We start from the raw sequence: 22201 nt of genomic DNA on the forward strand, positions 1-22201 counted from the left end.
TGGGGACCATGATCTGTAACTGGCACTACTGGAGACATGATCTGTAACTGGCACTACTGGAGACAGGATCTGTAACTGGCACTACTGGGGACCAGGATCTGTAACTGGCACTACTGGGGACCAGGATATGTAACTGGCACTACTGGGGACCAGGATATGTAACTGGCACTACTGGGGACCAGGATATGTAACTGGCACTACTGGGGACCAGGATCTGTAACTGGCACTACTGGGGACCAGGATCTGTAACTGGCACTACTGGGGACCAGGATATGTAACTGGCACTACTGGGGACCAGGATATGTAACTGGCACTACTGGGGACAGGATATGTAACTGGCACTACTGGGGACAGGATCTGTAACTGGCACTACTGGGGACAGGATCTGTAACTGGCACTACTGGGGCCCATGATATGTAACAGGCATTACTGGGGACCATGATATGTAACTGGCACTACTGGAGACAGGATCTGTAACTGGCACTACTGGGGACCGTGATATGTAACTGGCACTACTGGGGACCGTGATATGTAACTGGCACTACTGGGGACAGGATCTGTAACTGGCACTGCTGGAGACAGGATCTGTAACTGGCACTACTGGGGACCATGATATGTAACTGGCACTACTGGGGACCATGATATGTAACTGGCACTACTGGGACCATGATATGTAACTAGCACTACTGGGGACAGGTTCTGTAACTGGCACTACTGGGGACACCCATAACTGGCACTACTGGGGAAATTATTCCTTAGCATCACATTCAATATATATGAGATTGTACACAAACTTTGTTTTATGTTTTGAAACCTTTTTTTATGCTCAAATAAAATATATTTGTGTGTATTTCATGTGTCTATACAACATAAATGCATTTTGTGTTCACACATAGGTCCTGTCCTCAAGATACCTCATTGAAATATAAAAATATTCCGAAATATGGAATAATCCATTATCCAAAATGCTTCTGTTCCATGCACTTTGGATAAGGGATTCTGATAAAAAAAAAAAACTTTTAAATCCTGTATATGTATATGGTCCTACTCCTATGGACTAAAAATAATACATTTCTAAGCTTACAATGACAAAATGGCATTGTATTAAGCTAGCCATGGAAAGCTGAAAATGGGTTGTTCCTTGTCACAATATAATATATATTGTCACAAATCGGTTTATGTCAGCTCACCTGGCTTGTTATTTGGCTGAGATTTCAGTCTGAGCCTTGCTCACTTCAGGATGCATCCATACTGTCAGCCTTCCTATACAGGTTTGTGCACTGTTGATTAAGCAGGTGAGGAGATTCCAGTCTGAAGCTTTGTTTATTGTTTTGTCCTCCTGTCTAGCTCTGCCTGAAGTTCTGGAATCCATGCCTCAGATTGCTAGTTACCTTCCTTCATGTCATCCATTAATGCAAATTATATTGCTCAGGGGACATCTTCAGTTATATTGCCAAGTAGGCATTCTAATTTATATAGCCAGGTATAAGTGCATACCTCCCAACATGACCCTCTCCAGGATGGGTGTATTGCTCTGTTCCTGGGCTTCCTCTGAATGTATGATTGCCATCACCTGTGGTGAGGCACCTTTCTTACCAATTAACCTGTTCAACACAGAGGAGAGTAATCATACTGTACATTACCAGGGAAGTCCAGGAACAGAGCATTGTGTCCCTCTTGGAGAGCAGTGGCGGAAGTCTCGGGGCAATGGAGTCATTTGCCGCCGGGCGCCACGTTTAAAGGGGACACTCGGCCTGACATCCATTGCCTCTGAACTCAAGGGCAGATGTATATGTGCCTTTGTTGCTATGTGTGCATATATGGGCTGTGCACATGTGGCTGTGTGTTTACAGAGGTATGTGTATGTGTATGTCTACATCATAGTTGCCTACCTGACCCTCTCCTTCAGGGAGAAAATGCCCTGTTCCTGGTAATGTATAATTGCCATCACCTGTGGTGTAACACCTTTCTTATCAATTACCTAGCTCCCCACAGGTGATGGCAATCATACATTACCAGGGAAGTCCAGGAACAGAGCATTTTCTCCCTGAAGGAGAGGGGCAGGTAGGCAACCCTGGTATACATATGTGTGTGGGGTTGTGTGTATACATCATACTTGCCTACCTAACCCTCTCCATGCGGGAGAAAATGCTCCCTGGTAATGTATGATTGCCAGCACCTGTGGGGAGCTAGGTAAAGGTGTTTCACCACAGGTGATGGCAATCATACATTACCAGGGATGTCCAGGAACAGAGCATTTTCTCCCGCATAGAGAGGGTCAGGTAGGCAAGTATGGTATACATATGTGTAAGTATACATGTGGGTGTCTTTGCATATGTAGCTGTGTGTATACATGTGTATGTGGCAGTGTATAATTGTGGGTTTATTTATGTGCATATGCACTATAGCTACTGTCTGTGTATACATGTGAAGTATGTGGCTGTGTATATATGTGTTCCTATGTGGCTGTGTGTGTATATGTGTGTGGGCATGTGCCTCTCTGGGTGTGTCTGCATTATAGGATGGCTAACCAATAGTCTTAAGGTGCCCACACACTAGAAAGATCTGCGATCATAAGATGTGCGCATAAATTAGCCTTCAAATCTTTTGTCCGATCTGGACAAAAGATTTCAGGCAAGTGCACATCTTTACCAAAGATTTTTCTTAAGATCCCGTGTGCGTTCCTATGGATCTTTTGTGAAATCTTCTGATCTTTTGTGCAGCACGAAAGATCAGAAGATTTAGCAAAAGATCCACGGGAGCGAGCATCGTCCAATTTTCGACCGATTTTCGGTAAATATCGGCCGATATATCGGCCGATTTATCGAAAATCGGCCCAAAAATCGTTCTAGTGTGTGGGCACCTTTAGGAAAGGGGGGGGGCAACATCACACTTTTGCCTCTGGGCATCTGTTATAAACTTACGCCACTGCTGGAAAGGGTCATGCTGGGAGGTATGAAAGCATACCTCCCAACATGACCCTCTCCAGGAGGGATACAATGCTCTGTTCCTGGACTTCCCTCTTAATTTATGGACTGCCTTCACCTGTGTGGGACTGGTTGAAAAGAAAGGTGCTTTACCACAGGGGATGGCAATCATACATTAAGTGGAAAGTCCAAGAACAGAGCATTGTGTCCCTCCTGGAGAGGGTCATGTTGGGAGGTGTGTAAAAGTAGTACTCTTATGCTGTGTACACACGGGGGCGATAGGGGCTGAAATCTCTGGGAATATGGTCGCTGAGCGACCATATTGCCAGTGATTGGAGTGTGCACCAGCGATAAATCGCCGGGTGCGCGCTCCCGTTTTCAGCCCCTGAATGGTCGCTGGTCGGAGGAACATGCTCCTCCGACCAGCTACATCCCCTGCCTCTTCACCCAGCAGATGAAAACGGGACACGGGGCAATATGATTGCTGAGCAGGCATCCTTCCGTTATCTCTGTCAGAGCCACCACCTAGAGACTGCATCTAAAGGTGCCCACACACTAGAACGATTTTTTGGCCGATTGGCCGATTTTCGATAAATCGGCCGATATATCGTACGATATTTACCGATAATCGGTTGAAAATCGGCCGATAGCGGTCCGATGCACGCTCCCGTGTATCTTTAGCTGAATCTTCTGATCTTACGTGTTGCACAAAAGATCACAAGATTTAACAAAAGATCCATAGGAACGCACAGGGGATCTTAAGAAAAATCTTTGGTAAAGATGTGCGCTTGGGTATACCCCAGGGTATGTTTGTTAGGTGCAGGGGATGCTGAATTACTTTATAGGGATGATACTATGTATGTCATTAACCTGACTGCCCCAGCAAAGGTTTGTATAGCTCGCGCTTGGATGGCACAGTCAGGTCCATTATTTAAAGAATGGAAGATGTTGGTCAATTCTACTTTACAGCATGAAAAATATATATATATGTTTAGGGGCAAATTGTCTAAATATGATATCGATGGATTAACTCAATTTATGCCGATACATTCTGAATGGCTCTAATGTCCAACTGTCTATTTAAATTTGCAGCCACTGATGCCAAATAGTCGTTACAAAACTATATGACTTCACTAGGAAAATATTCTTTCTTGATGATATTTCTCATTTTAAGGAACAGGGTTGGATGGGACAGTATATATTATTTATTTATGTATTTAATACATTATTATTATTATTATTTTTTTGTGTTGGGTGTATTTATATATATTTTTTTATTTTTTTTTACAGTAACATTGTTCATTGTTATGATAACATTGAATTATCCATAAGATAACTATTCTTGATGTTTTTGTTTATTATTCCTTTTTGAAATGTAAATGCCTTTCTTTAAAATAATAAAATTACTCTATTGAAAAAAAAGATGTGCGCTTGCCTGAAATCTTTGGTCCAGGATGGACCAAAGATTTTAAGGCTAATTTATGCGCACATCTTAAGATCGCAGATCTTTCTAGTGTGTGGGCACCTTAACAGTTCCGGAATCTCTGGTCCTGATATCCAGTAATTTCTGGCTAAAGTTCCTTGCACCTTCAGTATATGCAAGCAGCCTAAAGGTGCTCATACACTGTGTGATAGCACCGTGCAATGTGATACGTGCTCCCGCGGGCATCTCATCACACAGTACAAAAAGTAGGTGCTGCACCTACTTTATGTACTGCCTTCTGATCGCATCGCACGCAAATCACATGCAAAACGCATGCAATGCGATGCGATCTAGCCCATAAGGCAGTGATTTTCAACCTTCTACAACGGTGTAGTCGCATGGCGTGGGGTTGCGGGCCGGGGGAAGCACCCATGAGAACACCCAGCAATTCATGGGCATTGCCATGAAAAGCTGGTCGTTCCCATGGTAATGCCCCGATGACACGGGTGCTGGGGGCAAGCAGCTGACATCACCGGCGACCATCGAATGATGTAGGTGTTACCCCATAGGCTGCGAATTGATGTCTATGCAAAACATCCATTTGCAGCCAGGCGGGCAAATTCACCCTTTGAAGGGGGGCGGGCAGCAATGTGAGCGGCAGGCAGGCTTAAAAAGACACGCAGCACGTGTCAACCAGAATAAGGTCCTCAACCCTTTGAGTGTCAAGATACAGTAGGTGAGAAAATTGGCAAGCAAATACTTTTATTTATCATAATGACCATTTTACCGGTACTCTTTACCTAGCACGGCGCCCACGATCTTGATCGTGGGCATCGTGAGGTAAAAAATCGCGTCGGTCGCGTCGTATGCGGGCTAAAGATGCCCGGACGCGACGCGACCGACGCGATGTCCACGATTTCCCCATTGAAAACCATGTTAAACATGGACATCGCCCACGATTTGCCATAGGAATCAATGTTAAAAGGCCCGATGGACACGATTTTCATGTTAAATGGCTGAATGGACCCGATTTTACCATAGGAAACAATGTTAAATGGGCCTTAGAGCCCAAATAGTTACCCTGAACTCTGAAATGGCCCCCCCAATTGTTTACGCCACCCCACGATCAACGTCAACCCGAAGCGTGGCGAGCGCAGCGAGCCCGCGAGGGGCGGCGGTACGCGTCCTCCGACCTTTTCATACCCCCACTATCCACGTCGGCGTGGAGTTGAGAATAGAATAGTGTGGCGAGCCCGAAGCGTGGCGAGCGCACGCGGATACCTTCACAGGTAAACGCGTCCCTTCGCGGGCTTCACAGGTGTCCGCGTCGCCATGGACACCTGTGAAGCCCGCGAGGGGACGCGTATAGCTGTGAAGGTATCCGCGTCCGCTCGCCACGCTTCGGGCTCGGTGGCTCGCTGCGCTCGCCACACTATTCTATTCTCAACTCCACGCCGACGTGGATAGTGGGGGTATGAAAAGGTCGGAGGACGCGTACCGCCGCCCCTCGCGGGCTCGCTGCGCTCGCCACGCTTCGGGTTGACGTTGATCGTGGGGTGGCGTAAACAATTGGGGGGGCCATTTCAGAGTTCAGGGTAACTATTTGGGCTCTAAGGCCCATTTAACATTGTTTCCTATGGCCACATCGGGTCCATTGAGGCATTTAACAGTAAAATCGTGTCCATCGGGCCTTTTAACATTGATTCCTATGGCAAATCGGGAGCATCGCGTCGCGGGCATCGCGGGTACATTTATGGCCGGCCGCGACGCGACCGACGCGATTTCCATGTTTAACATGGGTTTCAATGGGAAATCGCGGGCATCGCGTCGGTCGCGTCGCGGCCAGACATAAATGTACCCGCGATGCCCGCGATGGGCGCCGTGCTAGGTAAAGAGTACCTGTTTACCTTATATAGGAAATAAGATTTTTTACACAACATTTTTTATTTCGATTATATAATAAATGTGACCGATGCTTCATTTTTAGCAGATATTTTGAACATCTCTCACAGAGATGTCGGCAATTCAGACCTACCCCAAACTAGGCCTACCCCAAACTAGGCCATTTTTTTGACCTGCTGTCCTGTGGCACTCTGATACCTGCTGCAACCACTCCTGCCACACCCAGCCACATCCCCATAGGTTTCTATGGAGGAAGCGATGGTGCCTGAATCGATGTACCAATATTCAGAATGCAAATCAATCCGGGTATCCGACACGCAGCTTCCGCCAACTCAGAATGGCTGTAGCTCATTGTACTGGAGTCTATGGGCTACACACCGCACTGCTGCAGGACAGTTCAGTCAGCAAAGACCAAGCATGGCACCCAGCAGAGCCGATCACAGGATGGGCTCCTTGGGAAGCACCTGTCCCTGCGTCAGCAGGAGGATGCATCAGGGCGTTATACTTAAATGGGCCCCTATCTTCCTCTAGTGCATGGTAGAAGACAGAGACCATCAAACCCAGGAGCGACGGGTGATGTAGCCATGGACCAACAATTGTCCAGTCACATTGGCGAGTAGTAGAGTATGATAAATGGGGCAGTCTCATCAGGCAGCACTTCCTTTAAAACCTTCTACCTCTGCTGTAAATAAATCTATGGTGTTGGAAGAGCAACTTCAGCAGTTTAACCACTTCCACAGCACTAGTAATGCCCATCTAAAATTACATATGCGATCCCGGCAGTCAAGATGCCAGTGGTCAGTCCCAATATCCAACCCGATATGAAGAATCCCACTAAACTCAGCTAGGAGAGAAGCATCGGTGTTGGGGCCACCACACAAAATCTTGCCTAGGACATCAATTTGGTTAGGGCCGGCTCTGCATTTTACCAGGGCGGGTTAAAAGCCATGTTGGCCTGGTACTGAAAATGTTCAAGGACCTACACTGAAAAAAGGAGGGGCTTTGACCAGTGTTTTGTGGGTGTGGCAGGAGTTCACCCCTAAATTATGAGCCCCAGTACATACAAACAGAAAAAGTAAAAATTAAATTAAATAGTGAAATGGTTGTAATGCTAATGATTCACAGACTCCTGTGTGGACAGTTGGTCATCATCATGCTGTCACGGTGATGGGCTTATTTTTATGACTAGACCTGGAAATGTAGCTCCTTCTGCCCCATTGTTAATCTGGCTCCGGGTCAAATAACATAATAGAATTATATTATAGACGGGGGGGGTTCTTTGTGACAAGAGATAAAAGGGTCGGCGCAATATGTGGAAAGTTCATGGAGGGAATGTTGACTACTATGTGAAAAGTGGGAGAGATAATGTATAACAAAGGGGCTGGCGAGGGCTTAGTGTTATCCAGGATATGTACAAGTGGCAATGCCAGGCAAGTTTTGACTATGTGCAACACTTACATTAATGTACTTTGACATGTAGTGGAGACGAGTACTGCCTGTAGGGTGAGCTCCCTGAAAGCACAGACAGACCAGGGCCTCCAGACCATCTTATTCTACCACTCGATCTACAGTACCTTAGGTCTTTATGTGGCAGAGAAAAATGATTTGCCCCAATCCACAAAGAAGTATCCCTTTAATTGCAACCTCTCCATTCATCTTACATATTCTTTGGGGGGATATGAATTCTTAGGCATTTCAGATCACACCTGTGGGAGTGGCATGCTGAAATGTACACAAAAAGTTACTGTATATGCTTTACAGAAAATACAACCACAAACACACTATCTGTTCCATATAGGGTACCATACCTCCCAACCAAGACCCATACCAGGCAGGGACACCATGCTCAGTTTCTGGACCTCTTTCTTAATTTATGATTGCCATCAGCTGTTTAAAACAGGTTGCATGATAAGAGAGATGTTTCAACACAACATACAGGGCCTGATTAAGGGTTCCCACCACCCTAGGTTAAGAAAGCATTGGCACATATTCAGCTAAATATCTGTAACATGCCCGAGCCCCAGCTTAATTTATATTGCAATTACCGCCCTAGCAGTGGTGGAAATGGCGGCAGTAGCATCAATCCCAGCCTCTGCAGCTCTCACAAGATCTCCTCCCTGTCTTGGTGATGCTTGCAATTCCAGTAGGCACCGCTGCTCCCATAATTCCTGGGGGAAGATTATTACCCCTTTTACACCAAAATCCCTGGTCGCACCCTGGACTTTTGATAACCCATTTACACAGCACTGGGACCCGCATCTGCGCCGTTTACACTGAAACTGGGTCAGCCCTGCTTTTCCCTATGGATGATATTAAAAATGACCATTTTAGGACTGACAAACTGTCAGCCAACCTTCCCTCAATGATTTAAAATTAAACTTAAAAGACATGAAAAGTTAGCATTGAAAAATGTTGGTTTGTTTATTTTGTTAAATATTTTTTCAAAAAGTTTTATTCAGTGCAGCATCTCCCATTTGCTCCCCCCCAGCCCCCTTCCCCTGCAGCAGCAGACAGAATCTCCCATGTGCTCCCCCCAGCCCCCTTCTCCTGCAGCAGCAGACAGAATCTCCCATGTGCTCCCCCTAGTTCTCTTCCAAAAAAAGAACATAAATAATACTTATCCAATTATGATTTCTGTAGGTAGGGTATAGATCCCTAAAAAAAAAAATGGAGTCACTGGAGTGGGAGGCACATCACGCACTCTCCTCCTTTAAGCTCTTGGTCCCACTACTGATTGTCAGCGCTGCTTCCTAGTGCGGGACAGGGCTGTGGCAAGTCCGCCTGTAGAGCGCCAGGTAGAAGGGGTGCCTGGAACCTGTGTGCGCTGTCCGGTCATGACCACATCCTTCCCGGCCGCTGTATTGTGCTGCTAAAACGCACTGTGGAACACATGGTGCTGACTTCCAGAAAGCGCGTTGCATGCTTCCGGTATCCTTTCAGCATTACCCAGATGTCCCAACCTGGTGTAGGACCGTTTACACCGCCCACTACCCAGGTCCTACCGGTGTTCCACCCTGGTCAGGACCTGGGTAAGATTCCAGTGGACGTGGGTTTACACCAATGCTGACCTGGGTCCACAAGACAAAAACCTGGGGTTTTGCCTTGGTGTAAAAGTGGTACAGGTTGAGTATCCGGTATCCGGACATCCCTTATCCGAATTATTCCAAAAACCGTGGTTTTTGGAATCATTCGAATTTTTTTTTTTTAACCCCCTAACCCTCTTTTCATACTTACCAGGTCCCCGGGCGTCCACAGCAGGCCTCCAGCATCTCCAGGGTCTCCAGCGGTCCCAGGAATGCATTGCGCGAGTGTGCGCGCGCGCGCCGGTGACGTCACCGGTGCGCGCGCACACTCGCGCAATGCATTCCTGGGACCGCTGGAGACCAGGAAAAGATGCCGGAGGCCTGCTGTGGACGCCCGGGGACTGCGCGGACGCCGAGGGACCACCGGACACCATCAGGGGACAGGTAAGTATGGCTACAAAAATATATTCCAAAAACCGGAAAATTCCCCTATCCGGAATGCTCGTGGTCCCGAGCATTTCGGATAGGGGATACTCAACCTGTATTAATAAGAACTTGCTCAACCCCAACTCCAGCAGCACCAGGAAGCACTCCCACCCGAGCAGTATCTATTGTGCCACCACCCCACCTGTATAATTAATTATGTTCAAGTGTTGCCTATTAATTGTTCTGATAAACTGCAATTGGAGCCAATAATTGATTGTATCTGCTCAGCACAATTTCCACTAAAGCAACAGATTCAGCAAAATTGTATTTTGGAATTCAGCGAGCCGCAACTTCATTTAGAAGAGTGGAATTATCTGAGTGATCACTCACCAACAGTGTAAATCTAAATGAGTCACTTTGCACAGCAGCCTGATCACTCAGCATCAGGGAGAGACACAGTGAGGAGGAACAGATCCCATACATTTCTAGTTACTTGTTGTTCATATTGATATTGAAGATATCCTTTATTTATGGAGAACTTGATGGATTAGAACGCTCTGGTCCAGATCAGCAGACTTTATTACTGTACTGTATCTACAAGTCCAGAAGTCCAGTGTAAGAAATAACAATGTTTTGCCATTGGGAATTATTTAATAACATGCACAGGAAGCAATTATGTTCTAATAGCCATGACAAATGAGATATCATCTTCCTTCACAGTGCTGTAACTAGAAATGATGCGCCCCCCTGGCCAAAAAAATTCTGCACCCCCCCACCCATCATACATTTGTTTTTATTTTGTTACCTACAGTAAATGCTCATTGACAGGAGTCACATGCTATTTTTCAGCGATTACATGCTTGTTTCTAGGGAGTCCACATGTCACTCGGTACTATGTTAGAGGAGACAGAGGGGCTGGGCCATGGCCAGCAGATCTAGAGCCCTGGCCATTCCCCACATTGATGAAAATGCGAGCATCATTCCTACAAAGCTGCACCCTCTTTCTTGTGCCTTGTTGCCATTTCCATTGATAGTGTTAAACTATGCAATTGATGACCGTCAATATTTTTTACTATCGATGGACATCCATTTTGTTAGACTGATTGACCTGTGAGCCAATCAAAACACAGTAGCGGAACTTCGCGGTTGTCAGGGGTGGAGCTATGCTCCATGTTCCGGCACTTTAAAAAAAAAACATCGGTTTTGCTGTGCCATCGATGGAGAGAAACCATCTGGTTCTTCCCCATCGATAGCAAAAGTATTCGACATCAGCCATAAACAGGGGTTAAAGTGAGGGGGAACTGATATCCACCTCCACCAAAGTCCTGAACAGTAATTCCAACAGAAAAACCTGTCCCAGCGGCTTCTTCTGGTACGGCGTATGTAATATAAAGTGAAGATGAACAACTGTGGACATTATGGGGGAAATTTACTAAAGTAAATTTGTAAAAAATAGGTGTATTTGTATCCAGAAATACACTTATTTTTGACATTTACTATCCCGAAAATACGGCAATTCGTAGTCGTATTGATAGCACATCAATACGACTACGAATTGCCGTATTTTCGGGATAGTAAATGTAAAAAAAAAGTGTATTTCTGGATACAAATACACCTATTTTTTTTACAATTTCCTTTAGTAAATTTCCCCCTATGTGTATAAGGGGCATTACTGTGTGATTTAATATAAATCAAGGGCAATACATGAGGTGTAATGTGTATACGATTGTGCTACTGTGTGTTGTGGGACCATTATCCCTTTATGGGTGGAAGGGCACAAATTCACTGGCACTGGTCTAGGCTCCGGCTAATAAGGGGGGGGGGGGGGGGGGGGTCGGTGTTAGGGGACCGGAAGTTCCACCACCTCTCCAGGACCACTTTAAGCCCTGGCCATAAACCATTGATAATTTTAAATCATGAATGGACGATGGCCATCCCTAGTGCCGTGCAGGTGTCCCAACTTTCACATCAAGAATGTTGGGAAGTATGTAAACAAAGTATGCTCAAAATATGCTTCATTATTCATCTCTTTTGCATGAGAATAAATAGCTTGGGGTTTTTATGCAGTCACCTTAGCTTTAATAATAATTTCCAATAATTTATTTATTACCAGCTATGTATATTGCACACATATATTCAGCAGCGCTTTTCAGAGAATATTTGAACATTAACATTAGGCCCTGCCCCAGTGGAGCTTACAATCTATGGGGTTGATTCTGGTTGCTTTGCAAAAGCAAACTCCTTCTCAGGGGCATAGGGAGGGCGGAGCCGGTGGAGCACAAGCTCCAGGCACAGAAGGGCGGCGGTGTGCACCGCAAATGATCCCCCTGCCCTGTCTGACTATGTGCTGCTCGGCGCCTGCCCACCCGCCCGGCTGAGCCTGCAGCCACCCTGAACCCGAAGTACACCCCGGCCGTCAAAGCGGCACATGTCCTCCCATACGCTTGTGCATGGGGGAGCACAATTGCAGCACCTCATAAAGACCGCTGCCCGCCGCCCGCGGTGCAGCGCTGAGTTGACAAGCACTACTAGTGCGATGCTGGGGGGCGGGGCGGCCGGCTCAGCTGGGACTTGAGCTTGAGTCGCTGATTGGCTGGTCAGCATCTGTGTGAGTCTGTGACTAGTGTCACTCATCTGTGAGAGCCGAGGACGGTGAGACGGAAGTCTAATGTGCACTGTGCTCCAGGTTTCAGTCACCTCTGAGTGTGACCCCCCCCTTACCCCCTGTGGCTGCCGCTGTGTCAGACTGGCAGTAGCTGTGGCTGTGCTCCCTTAAGTTGCCCCCCTGGCCCCTGCTAGCCCCTGGCCCTTGTTGCTATCTGCTGCCCTGCAGACCCCCATGGCCAATGTTGCCCCCTGCTGCCCTGCCCTAGCAGGGCCCTCCTACTCGACCTAGAGCATGCAACCCCTGGCATAGAGCATGAGAGCCCTCCCCTAACGTGCCCTGGCCCCTGCTGCCCTGCCATAGCAGGACCCTCCTACTCAGCCTAGAGCATGCAACCACTGGCATGGAGCATGGAACCCCTGGCATCAAGCATGAAACATTGAAACCCCTGCTATCAAGCATGAAACCCATAGCATGTAGGTAAGCAGTACTTATGTGGCATAATATGTAATAGGCATTACGGTGTGTAGTAGGCATTATGTCCTGTGGTATAATTAGTACTGGACATTACGGCGGGTGGCATGATGTGTAATGGGCATTATGGTGGGTGGCGTTATGTGTAATGGACATTATGGTGGGTGGCATTATGTGTAATGGGGATTATGGGGGGTGGCATTATGTGTAATGGCCATTATGGTGGGTGGCATTATGTGTAATGGGCATTATGGTGGGTGGCAATATGTTTAATGGGAATTAGGGTGGGTGGCAGTATGTGGAATGGGCATTACAGTGTGTGGCATTATGTGTAATGGGCATTACAGTGCAATTTTTTTTTTTTTTTGGGGGGGGGGGACACTCGAAACCTACCCTTGCTCCGGGCACCATGGCACTTAACTACACCACTGCTCCTTTAATGGACAAAACCATGTGCACTGCAGGTGGGGCAGATGTAAATTGTGCAGACAGAATTAGATTTGGGTGAGATATTTTGTTTCTGTGCAGAGTAAATACTGGCTGCTTTATTTTTACACTGCAATTTAGATTTCAATTTGAACATACCTCACCCAAATGTAACTCTCTGCACATGTTACATCTGCCCCACCTGAAGTGCACATGGTTTTGTCCATTAAAGAAGGCAAACCAACTTGAATAAGACCCTATTCTATATTCCTTAACACATGCACATGCATTCTAGGGTTAAGTTTGTTTGGAGCCAATTAACCTACCAGTATTTTTTTGGATTGAGGGAGGAAACTGGAGTGCCCAGAGGAAACCCACGAAAGTACGGGGAGAATATACAAACTCCGCACAGTAAGGACCATGGTGGGAATCAAACCCATGACCTCAGTGCTGTGAGGCAGTAATACTAACCATTACACTGTCCGTGCTGCCCAATAATCCTTAATGACACTAGTCTCTTACAGCATGTATCTCTTATAATTCTAGACATACCTACTAATTCCCTGGCAAAAAGAAGTACAGTATTATGGTTGCAGTAGGCAACCTGATATACTTAAAGATTTCCAAAGTTTCTAGATCGCCACACATTGGCCCTCATTCTGATTGACTCGGTCCCCGGCGTGTTCGTGTATGAGGTAGGCAGGGGGCGTTTATGAAAGCGTTGGGTGTGCCCAGGAAATGCTGGGCATCCCTATGTGAATGCAGGCAGGCATCTGCCTTCCGGGGGCGGGTGGCTGACATCACCGGACATCAGCCGCCTGCCCAGTTCTCAGTGCATGACGTTGCAACTCTAAGTCAGCAGAGACTGACTTAGATTTGCAAGCACTGTAGAGATCATTCGATGGTCGGCGACCATCGAATGATTTCGGGCCCACATGCTAGCCTGCGAATAGATGTATATGCAAATCATCCATTCGCAGTGCTTCGCATATATGCACTGTGTGGCTGGGGGGGCGGGCATTCACATGCCAGGCGGGCAGCTTTACAAGGCTCGCTAAGCAGCGAACTAGAACCAGGGCCATTACTGTTATTACTCAGGGACTAACTCCCCAACCGTGACCGCTGCTAGAATGGTTACAACCCTGCAGAGCTAAGGTTTCACCTTTAATAGCCATTTTGGATTTGCAAATTAAGTCCACCCCAACTCCGGTGCCACCAGGTCTTACGTGGGACAAAGTGCTTGAGGTATCTGGAAGAGATGAGAGAATAAGATATTCCTCTAAACTATAAAAATTAAATAAGAAGCAGTGCTGCTGTCCCCAGCAGGTTGTGAAGTAACCAAACAGCACCAAGGAGAACATTGCCAAAGTAGGAGCCGCTCCACAGCACTAGGAGGCGACCAACATGACCTAGTCACAAAACATAATATAACACTACACCAATAACACACTATTTACATAAATGCAACAATGCACTAAGATTGAATAAAGTATAAAATGTGTAACAGGTATGATACACTTGGCAATATTCCCAGGAGAGAATGAATGTGAACACTTATCTCAAACTCCAGTAATGAATGGAGGGAGGCGGGACAGGTCCAAAAGAGCACCAGGATCCTTCAGTCCAGCGGAACAGTGGACTGGCTGCAAATATAGGAACCTAGCTTCCCTGACAGGCTGTAGCCATCCCGGGAACAATCTTGAAGCAGCCCAGGGGTAGTAGATGGCACTTAAGGAATGAATGGGGACAGAGCTGCCTCTCCCCTCACCTGCTGCTGTTGTTTGGGTCTGGATTAAATTCCCAATCCGCCCCTGGTCCACCCTTCTCTGACATCGCTGTACTCACAGGGGTTAATAAGACTTGGGGTCCCCTTTCCTTCACCAGGCTGTTGATGAATGGGAAGTGGGCGATACATTGTAACAAGTTACACACACATAAACATCCCACAACCTCTGACCCAGCAGCAGATGCACCCTCTACCTGCCGGCACCCTGCAGCCCCACAGCAGCATCAGCGGATTCACCTGGGAGAGTTTCAAACCAGGGGGATCAGTCCTAGCAGAAAGCAGCCCAGGAACATGTCCAGGGAGATGAGGCAGACTACCAGCAGCCCCTCCATACTGGCCAGACTCTCTGTCTACCGGCATCACCCCAGCTGCCGCTCCATTTCTCTGATATGCCTAGTGCTGGAGCGTGACTGGAAGTCGGGTACACTCCCCAGTCTCCACTGAGGACCCTGATGCCCAGGGCCTGCCGGAGTCCATGTGCTGGGCATCAGCCATTTCCGGGTGCCTGACAATTATCCTTAGGGGGTAATTCTAATCCGCTCGGTCCCCAGCGTAATCGCACCTGAGACCGATGTATAGCCTCAAGACTTGCTGACACAGGGTAAAAATCATTCAGGGTTTGGCAACCATCGAATTATTTCGGCCCCATACAGTACGTTAACCTCCAAATGGATGTATATGCAAAACATTCATTCACAAAGTGTCTGGGATTTGCAGACCACGGCGGGGGGCGGGGGATGTGCATTTATGCAGTTGGCTTTCTAAGCAGTGAATTTACATTGCTTAGCGGGTCAACCAGAATCAGGACCTTAATCTCAAAGCATCAGCAGCCTCCTCTAGCATCCTCAATAAATGTCTGCAGTGAGGCGGCATCCATTTTCTGAGAAACATTTGTAATGAAAACTGGAGCAGCAGGACCGCAGACAAGTAGATTTGCATGCCCTGGTAGCTACGAGCCTGGCAGCAGCAGTGAACGGAAGAGGGAAGGTACCATAGGGCTGGAGGGTGCCATGGCGTAGCCCCATGCAAGGACCAGTTGCTGAGTGCCACATAGAACTAGGCATAATACTACACACCCTCAGCTTTACAGACACAACGCTGCTGTGTAAGATCTACTAATGTTTTACGCAGGAACCACAGCTCCCCACAAAACACACAGTCCAAACAGTATGTCGACTTCTGTTGGGTTAGTGGAAAGCCATTGTCACTGTGACACTTATAAGATGATATGGGGCTTGATCTGTGTGTAGTTTGTATGTGCATTTAAAGAACACCTATACCAGGCTACCTAAAAAGAATCAATTCTAGTAATATATATAGTATGGCCTGGTGGCCTATAAGGAAACACCAAGCCATATTACAGCATGCATGGATATTGTTAGTGGGCATCTCAGACCTTCCACATTCTGCCGGCGTTCACAAGGCATGGATAAAGTCGCATGAAGGCGACTGCCAATAGCCACTGCTGTGTGCTCTTCAGGGCAAACCTCTTACCCCAGCGCCTTATGGTTTTCGTATAAACCTCTAAGTGGTAAACAAAAAGATTTTTAGATTTGTCAAGAGAAAATTGCACCCTATTGATTGATGAGCTTGTGCACATTACAGGAATTTCAGATCCATTTCTACATACTCCATAATAGCTGTTTCTGCAGCAAGAGGGCCGTTTACATGCCTGGAAATAGCAAAAATATAAATTTGATGCAAAACTTTTTTGTGTTTATTATATACATACAGTATACTGTAGTTTGACTGAAACTGCAGAACAAAGAATTGTTAGAAGCCCTTAGAACAGCTCATTTCTCGTTGGTAAATGCATGTAGAAATGTGAACGAGCAGCTCTTATCTAATAGACCTTAATCAGGGGGGACGTGGTCATTTGGTCTACAGCATGATGGTCGACAGTCATTAAGTCAACACCATTAGGTCGACATGGGTCTAGGTCGACATGAGAAAAGGTTGACATGGTTCTAATTCGAAAGTACATTAGTTCAACGGGTCATTAGTTCGACAGGTCTTTGTTCGACAGTGTCTAGGTCGACAGTCAAAAGGTCGACATGGGGTTTTCCACTGTTTTTTGAGCTGACGTGTCAACAGGCGGTATTTCATGCCCTACCATCCACTAGGGCGTGGTGGGAGAATAAAATAGTGTGTCAAGTGTAGCGAGGCACCGTGTCCGAAGCATGGCCAGCTCAGCCAATGATGCAAGTGGATGCGGTGCACTTTAAACTGTGTCTATGTCGACTGTGTTGACATTCAGGTAAAAAAACTGAAAACCCCCCTATTGACCTTTTGACTGTCAACCTAGACACTGTCGAACTAATGACCTTTCAGCCTAGAACCATGTCGACCTAGACCCATGTCGACCTAATGGTGTTGACCTAAAGACTGTCGACCATCATGCTGTAGACCAAATGATCCCAACCCAATCAGGGAACAGAGAAGCTTGCTATGTTAATTTAGAGTATTTGCATTGCTGAAGAATCTGATACAGAGGCTGAGCTTTTACATAAGTCTCTACACAAAGTATAACCAGCAGTTTGTTTGATGCTTGGTGGGTATCCCATTCCCAAGCAAAAAGAAAAGTACTGTAAGTGGTTTTCCGGAGTGAGGGGCTAAACTGAGAGAGAGGCTAGACTAAGGCTCTTATTCGGATTCATTCGCAGCGGCCGCTCGTTCACACAGGGGACCCTTCTCCCTCCCCTGCAGCAGATCGGAGGTGGTACGGCCGGACATCCCTCCCCACCTGTGTAGCGATACGGCCGGACAGCCCCCCCCCCCCCCCGCCAGTGTAGCGAAACGGCTGGAACCCCCCTTTGCTGCAACTCCCCACCCCCCGAAGCGAGTGGAGCAGCAGGCGGGGCACCCCCCCCACCGTCGCCTGGGGCGCTGGGGTGCCTTACACCGGCACTGTCTGCGCATGTGCATACACCAGTTGCGTGCACACTTGGCAAAAAGTCTGTTCGCCAGGTGCATGCACCCAGCCTTTCAAGCGGGGGGGTGCCGGGCTGGGCCATTAGCATATGTGAACGCCCAGCGTTTCATGGTAAAGTAATGTACACATGGTGCGATTCATTTTCTATTCCAAACGGTTAAGGAAGGAATATATTGGCCCACTAAAAAATAAGCAGGGTACCCTGGTAATAGAAGGAAAAGAGAAAGCGGAATTATTCAATGAATTTTTTGCTTCGGTATTTACAAGGGAAGAATCTTCAGCAGATCTCCCACAGATTAAATGCTCAGCTCTTGATTGCTCCCAAACTGTATGTTTGAGTGAGGAAGTAGTCAAAAATAGATTACAGAACCTACTGTTAATAGTAACAAATCTCCTGCCCCAGCGACATACACTCTAGGATACTAAAGAATTGAGTTATGTCATAGCACTACTATTATATATGATATTCAAGTAATCAATAAATTCGGGGACGGTACCAAGGTACTGGCACATAGCTAACGTAGTACCAATATGGAAGAAAGGTAGAAAAACTAATAAACTCCCCATCAGGTATCCCCAGGTCCACACCTTTTCCATCTCACCATAAACTTAACCTAAACCTTAACACTAACTTATATAATAAAAAAGACACAGACACAAGTGCTGGCGTTTTAAAATGAATGTCAATTTATTTTGACAATTAAACTAACTATATATATATAATGGTGGCGGCACCAAAGAACGGTCATTATAGGAAAGTGGGGTTAAAGATGTTACCATACACACCATCGCCGGTGATCGCTCTCCCCGGTCATCCACTCGTGCTAGTGGTGACCACCACCCCGGGCGGGAGCATGGCCGATGACCATCGATGTCAGGAGAGAGCGACACCCCACTATCTACACACACACACATGAAGATCTTACAAGGATGACCGTTCTTTACCGCCAAAGCTAGGCCCTAAGCCGCAGCACCGCCACCAAGTAGGAAAACGCTCAGCACTGTGTATCTAACCAACTAAAAACATCGCCCAAAAACAGAGCCACACCCTCCGGGCTCAGATGAACGCCATCGCTCCTATACAGCGCACTCCGCTGAAAGCTGATGGCGTCATGGCGAATAACACCCCCGCCATTGGTCAGCAGATACTTCTCAACTGCAGCGTTCACCGTCTTCCGTGAACGCTCCAGGCGGGGGCAGGATACCGCATTTCTCCACACTATCCTTGATGTAATGGAGGACCACACCAACTTACATGCAGGCAAATACAAAGAAATAAAGTAGAGGTCCCGCACAATCACTGAGCGTAGCTCGAGAGCAGTTGTCCGCCCTAAGTCATTACCACCCAGGTGGAAAATATTGACCCTCGGGACCCCAAAATTTCTCAGGGCTCGAATCAGCCCAGCCTGCAGCCCTTTCCACAGCATACCTCTCTCACCCAGCCACCTAACCTCCCCAGCTCGCCTAAACACGCGTACATCAGATGCTATGTTTGCCCTGGAAGCCCAATAGACAAAAGAATGTCCAATCATCCAAATGGACTTAACGTCCTGTCGACCTGAAATATTTATAAAGAGGTTAGAAGGCTGTCGACAAGCTTACATACCAAGCATTCACCACACTTGTTAGAGAGAGGAATGAGAAGAAGCCGAGGCCGACCAGCTCTTGAGGCACAAAACACACCGTCTGGAGTAAACTAACAAGTACGCCATGCCAGATTGTAATTATAGCCGAATTGTGCCCCCAGACGGATGCGAAAACACACCTCAAGGCCCCCACTGGAAGTTGGCGAGCGCTTATGCGTCCAGTTGACCAAGGTTGAAAGTGACAGATAAAGCTGGCCGAATGTACCTCCGGAATGCTGCCGAGCACCATCGACCCAGAGCCTGAATCTCTGCGTCGGAGCGGCCCTCCGCAGCCGCCGAGGTAGCAGCCCCAATCCTGAAGGAATGAGACCCAAATTCCTTAGGATCGAGACCCGTGGCCTCCAGCGCCCGTCCCAAGACTTGACAAAATTGGTATTTGGTGAGCGGTGACCCATCCTCGTGCATCAACCAAGCACCTGGAAGGTCCGGGCGCGCCTGGGCGAAGGCCGAGACCAACGTCACAGGGCACGCCCTTTCCACCGTGCACGGCAGCAAGGACAGCCACCGCCCCTTCCCAGCCTGGTCCGTCTTGGATCGTCGCAGGTGACATAGCACCGAGTCAGCTTGGACCACCAGGTCATCCACAATCAAAGGCGAGGGCGCTCGTTTTGACGGTGCCACCAGTTCCCCAATCCTGAAGGCCCCGTGGTACGCCATCACGTACACCGTGCGGAACAAGAGTACCTCATAGTGAGGCCAGCAGATGTCCCCCAGAGCGTCCAGCAGTGCTGGAAGTAATGACATATCAATGGGACGCCTACAGTCCGTGGGGGCAGGTGTAGCCCGCCGCCAACCACGCAGCGCCCTAGACACCAGAAATGATCGGGACGGGTCCGCCCTACCCTGCAATGCGGAGAAAAACGACACCCCTGCCAAGACCCTGCGCACGGAGGCGACAGAGCGACCATTGGAGTATGCACTCCAAACAAAAGCCACCATGGCTTCCTCAGGTGTCTTACCTGCTTGAGGAGCAGCCAGTCTGAACTGCTCCCACTCCTGCCATCCAGCCTGATAGCAGTGGAGCGTCCGTGGTGCGATAGCCCGCATGGCTAGCCCCTCCATTCCGGCCTGATCATCTGCCAAATATAAGAGGGACAGCATTCACCAACCATCGATGCCTCGGGAGCCAGGGCCCGAAACTTCTCCCAATCGGCCCTGGACAATGCATCTGCCACAGAGTTCTCTACTCCGGGAACATGTTGTGCCACAAACTGTATGTTGAACAGCAGGCATCGCAGCACCAACCGCGCAAGCAGGCGAACCACAGGCATGGAAGCTGAGCCCTGCCTGTTGATGGAGTGCACCACTCCCAAATTATCGCACCAAAATATGATGCTGGAGTCGCGTAGCCTGTCTGCCCATAGCTCCAGCGCCACTACAATGGGGAACAGCTCCAACAGTAGTAAGTTCTTTGTAAGTCCTTCCGCTACCCACTCCACTGGCCATGGCGCAGCGCACCATGACCCGTGCAGGAAAGCTCCGAAACCCACCCCGCCCGCTGCGTCAGTATACAATTGTAACTGCGCATTGGTGCGCGGGCTGGCAGGCCAAATCAGGACACCGTTGAACTGCTCCAGGAAGGAGAGCCAAGTGCGTAAATCCCTCTTTATCTCTGCAGAGAGACGTACGTAGTGGAGTGGGTGCCTGACGCCTGACATGGATCTTTCCAACTTTCTACAAAAAACTCTACCCATGGGTATGACCCTGCAAGCAAAGTGAAGCAGTCCCAGGAGAGACTGAAGCTGGCGCAACTGAAGTTTGCCCGTGGCCAATGCGAGGCTAATGGCTCCGCGTAGCCGTGACAGCTTGTCCTGGGGGAGGCGGCAACAGGCCGCTATTGTGTCTATTTCTATCCCCAAGAAGGACAGGCGCTGCACTGGGCCCTCTGTCTTGTCCTCCGCAATGGGGACTCCAAACTCCCTGAACAGATTCTGCAGGTAAGTCAGCAGAAGTTTGCACCGCTGGGAATCGGCAGGGCCCACACACAGGAAGTCATCCAAGTAGTGGGCCACGCTAGTTTTGCCTGAACCCGCCTCTACGCACCAATGCAAGAAGCTGCTAAACCTCTCGAAGTAGGCGCAAGAAATCGAGCAGCCCATCGGTAAGCACCTGTCCACGTAGAAACCCGTGGGTAGGCGAAATCCCATGAACCGGAATGATTCCGGATGTAGCGGGAGAAGGCGGAAGGCTGACTCAATGTCCACCTTGGCCAGCAGGGCCCCGTGTCCGTGGCTGCGCACTATATCAAGGGCCTGTTCAAACGACTGGTATCGCACGCGACACAAGTGTTCAGGGATGGCGTCATTAACAGAGCCGCCCGGCGGGTGGGACAAGTGTTGGATAAGCCTAAACTTGCCGCTAGCTTTTTTGGGGACTACGCCCACCGGGGAGAGAACCAGGTTCTCTATAGGTGGGAATGTAAAAGGGCCCACCATTCTCCCCAAGCTCACCTCTTTGTCTACCTTTTCCAACACTATCCCGGGCATCTGTATTGCGGATTTTAAATTACGGGGGGCACGTGCTACTACCTCCCCCTGGATTGGTAGGCGAAAGCCCAGGAGGAAGCCTTGCTCTAGGAATTTTGCCTCCTCCCTACACGGGTACCGTCCCAGCCAGCCGGCCAAGCGGTCA

At 48.2% G+C, this 22201-nt stretch overlaps 1 protein-coding gene across 3 annotated transcripts in view; it reads right to left on the reverse strand.

The window, feature by feature from the left end:
- The window catches only part of KCNH5 (potassium voltage-gated channel subfamily H member 5), a 523150-nt gene that overhangs the window by 360307 nt on the left and 140642 nt on the right, over nucleotides 1–22201 (reverse strand). The window contains exon 1 of one of the 3 annotated variants that reach the window (XM_083167679.1): nucleotides 1191–1282. The exons of the other annotated variants lie outside the window; for them this stretch is intronic. The gene's annotated coding sequence lies outside the window, so the exon portion shown is untranslated. Of the gene's footprint in view, nucleotides 1–1190; nucleotides 1283–22201 lie in introns of those variants that run through there. 3 annotated transcript variants of the gene reach the window in all.

Source organism: Crinia signifera, chromosome 12 (genome assembly GCF_055691185.1).
Source record: "Crinia signifera chromosome 12, ASM5569118v1, whole genome shotgun sequence".
NCBI lineage: Eukaryota > Metazoa > Chordata > Amphibia > Anura > Myobatrachidae > Crinia > Crinia signifera.